This window comes from Rhinopithecus bieti, unplaced genomic scaffold (assembly GCF_001698545.2).
Source record: "Rhinopithecus bieti isolate Rb0 unplaced genomic scaffold, ASM169854v2 scaffold_54616, whole genome shotgun sequence".
Lineage (NCBI taxonomy): Eukaryota > Metazoa > Chordata > Mammalia > Primates > Cercopithecidae > Rhinopithecus > Rhinopithecus bieti.
The window spans coordinates 5,717-9,694 of NW_016821032.1; the positions used below are offsets into that span (position 1 = coordinate 5,717).

The 3,978-nt window shown below is 49.6% G+C and overlaps 1 pseudogene; it reads right to left on the minus strand.

Annotated features, from left to right (window-relative positions):
* Positions 1–1,892: 1,892 nt before the first annotated feature.
* LOC108520683 (uncharacterized) lies at positions 1,893–3,521 on the minus strand (annotated as a pseudogene).
* Positions 3,522–3,978: the final 457 nt, after the last annotated feature.

Genomic DNA, 3,978 nt, shown 5'->3' on the forward strand with positions numbered 1-3,978 from the left:
AAAAATAAAAATAAAAAATAAATAAATAAATAAATAAATAAAAATGTGTAACCATGTGAATGAGCTTACGCTTACTGGATTCCTATCATAACAGGCAGGGACTTCGTTCTTCTACAGTGTTGTTCTTACTGTTTTTTCTTTTCCAATGTTTATGTCTACGTCTGCACATCAATATTCAGTATCACTTTTTTTTTTTTTTTTTTTTGGAGACAGAGTCTTACTCTGTCACCCAGACTGGAGTGCAGCGGCACAATCTCAGCTCACTGCAGCCTCCACCTCCTGGGTTCAAGTGATTCTCCTGCCTCAGCCTCCTGAGTAGCTGGGACTACAGGCATGTGCCACCACAACTGGCTAATTTTTGTATTTTTAGTAGAGACGGGGTTTCACCATGTTGGCCAGGCTGATCTCGATCTTCTGACCTGACGATCCGCCCGCCTCAACTTCCCAAAGCGCTGGGATTACAGGCATGAGCCACCATGCCTGGCCAGTATCACATTTTTATACCCACAGATATTCACGGCTGAGAATTTTCAGGTAATATAACTTGCTTCTTTTATTTTTGTTGTTGTTGTTCCCCTAACGTTTATATTTGCTTTTTATTTTTTGTTTTCTTTTGAGGCAGGGTCTCAGGCTTGAGAGCAGTGGTGCAATCATGGCTCACTGCAGCCTCAACCTCCGCGGGCTCAGGTGATCCCCAACCTCAGCCTCCCGAGTTCCTGAGAGTAGGCATGTGGTACCACACCCAGCTAATTTTTTGTATTTTTTGTATATGAGACGAGGTTTCACCATCTTGCCCAGGCTGGTCTCAAATTCTTAGGCTCAAGCGATCCTGCCTCAATCTCCCAAAGTGCTGGGATTACAGGTGTGAGCCACTCTGCCTAGGCTATACTTGTCTTTTTAAAATCTACTTAGTCTACTTGGCCTCTATAATTATTTTTCATCTGTCTTCTGATAGCATCTCAGTATGATTTTCCACTATGTTAAGACAAATAATTGACCCATTCTTACATTTGGAGGTTTCTCTAAGCAACCTTCCCGTTCCCCCTTCACCCAAGCTGTGTGCTCACTAGCCCTGCTTCACAGCGGTCGTCCTGGAGCTTCTTTCTGCCATCCTTCTGTCTTTTCCCAAGTGACCCACCCCCCTCAACCTCCCAAAGTGCTGGGATTACAGGCATGAGCCATCGTGGTCAGTCATTCTTTTCTTTTTTTTTTTTTTTTTTTTTGAGACAGAGTCTCGCTCTGTCGCCCAGGCTGGAGTGCAGTGGCCGGATCTCAGCTCACTGCAAGCTCCGCCTCCCGGGTTTACGCCATTCTCCTGCCTCAGCCTCCCAAGTAGCTGGGACTACAGGCGCCCGCCACCTCGCCCAGCTAGTTTTTTGTATTTTTTAGTAGAGACGGGGTTTCACCGTGTTAGCCAGGATGGTCTCCATCTCCTGACCTCGTGATCCGCCCGTCTTGGCCTCCCAAAGTGCTGGGATTACAGGCTTGAGCCACCGCGCCCGGCCCATTCTTTTTCTTTTTTTTAAAAAATTTTTATCTTCTTTATTTTAAGTAGAGATGGGATCTCACTATGTTGCCCAGGCTGGTCTTGAACTCCTGGGCTCAAGTGATCCTCCTGCCTCCCAAAGTGCTAGGATTACAGACATGATCCACTGCACCCGACCCAGTGGTACAGTTTTACACGCATTAGATGGTCAAGAAATACCTAAAGCTATAGTAAGTATAGAACTTTACTTTGAGAAGACCTAACATTTCCTTCAGAAAGTAAATATGAGAGGGGTGGAGATGGTGCATTATCTTATTTTATTTTATTATTTTAAAATGTATACATAATTGTACATATTTATGGGGTAGACAGCAATATTTCAATACATGTATACAATGTGTTTTGATCAAATCAGAGTAATTAGCATATTCATCACTGGTTTTTTGACACATGGTCGGGCTTTGTCACCCGGGCTGGAGTGCAGTGGTGTGATCTCAGCTCACTGCAACCTCTGCCTCCCAGGCTCAAGCCGTTCTCCCACCTCTGCCCCCTGAGGTGCTGGGAGAATAGGGATGCACCACCACACCTGGCTAATGTTTGTTTTTTTGGTAGAGATGGGGTTTCACCATGTTGCACAGGCTGATGTTGTTTTCTGATGTGAAGGGAAGAGGGCAACATGCTAGTTTTATACTAACGAAAATGAATGACATACCCAAACTGCCTGCACGGCCCATTCTGAGAGACAAAAGGAGATTTGTTAGACTGCAGTGGAAGATGGAGTGAGGGTGAGAGTTTCTGGGGGAAAACCAGACAAGAGCACAGAGGGCCAAGGGGAAGCACGGGAGGGTTCTGCACAGAGGATGGAACAGAGTCAGCCCTGAGAGCTGGGAACGTTTGAGGTCCGTCTGGAGCCCGTATTAGAGAAGGTTGAAGAAAGAGGCCAGTCTGTGGTCCAGCCAGGGTCCCGTGTCATCCACAGTGTGCAGGGAGGAGGATGGGGTCTCCACAGATTCCTTCCATCCGAAATGGAGGGTGCCCTCAGACAGAGAGCCAGACAGACAGACACTGGCTGAACGGCTCCTTGATGGAACACCAGGAGGAGGCAGCATGGCCTCCTTTCCACAGCTGTAGCCTCTGCCCTCCTGCTCCCATGCTCCGCACAAGCCACAGTCTTTGAGCCGCCTCCCATGCCATGATTCGTCCCTTGGATACGACCATGCCTGGGGTTCAGTGGTCACGAACATAACCCGCGCCTGTGAACATCCGGTCGGCCTCCATCCTGATCCCCGTGTGATTTCCGGGTCTGCGGGAGGGGCGGTAGTGGCCTCTGCACAGCCCTGAGCCTGTGCCGCAAGCGCTTCCTCCGGCTGTGCCAGTCCTCTGCCAGAAACCCTGCCAGGAGTATTAGGATCACAGCCCCGAGGCATATCCGGACCAGGTTGCCCTTGGTGTAGTACTGGCGGGCGGGACCTGGAGGAATGAGGACAGGCAGGAGCCGGTGAAAAAGCCCAGCTCCAGGACCGTCTCCAAGCCACATCCTGGGCTTCTCAGAGAGCCTGTTATTCTCTACTAGCTGGGATACCATTCTCTTTCCTGGAGGGTTCCTCCCCTCCCGAGCAGGTGTCAGGGCCAGATGACCCCAGTTCTCTAAGTAGCATCTCTCCCTCGTGTGCTCCCACAGGGCTCTGAGACAACTCCCCAGACACAGATGCTGCCTCGTTATCCGATGTATTGCAAAAGCGAAGACAGTTATAAAGGGTGGGGAAGAGATGGAATCTCTCTTTCTCTGACCCTTTTTAAAATCTCAACCTTCCCACCTGGTCTTAATGCGCAATTCTGAACCCCATACGCTGATATTCTGCCTTCACTCTACACACTGGAACCCAAGAGCTGAGAGCTGCAGCCCCTGTGTAGACAAAGGACTTGGCTTTGGGCGAAGAGATAGGTGAGAAGGAAAGGGGTCTGGAGAGGACAACTTACTCACCAGCTGGAGAGCCTGACTCCTTTGGACTGGCGGTGATACTCCTAGAAGTCTCTGGGAACCAAAAAAAGACTAAGTGTGAAATGAAACTAGACTCCTTCCCCCTGTCACTGTGCCTACTCGGAGCACACACACACGGGGAGGTCGAATTCCACAGCATTTACGAAGATCATGGGCCGGGCACGGTGCCTCATGCCTGTAATCCCAACACTTTAGGAGGCTGAGGTGGGAGGGGAGGCTGAGGTGGGAGGGGAGGCTGAGGTGGGAGGCTGGCTTGAGTCCAGGCGTTGAAGACCCACCTGAGCAGCATGGAAAAACCCTATCTCTACAAAAAATACAAAAATTAGCCAGGCGTGGCGGCACGTGCCAGTAATCCCAGCTAGTCAGTGGGGGCTGAGGCAGGAAGATCACCTGAGCCCTGGGAGGCTGAGGCTGCAGTGAGCCAGGATTGTACCACTGCACTCTAGCCTGGGAAACAGAGCAAGACACTGTCCAAAAAAAAAAAAAAAAA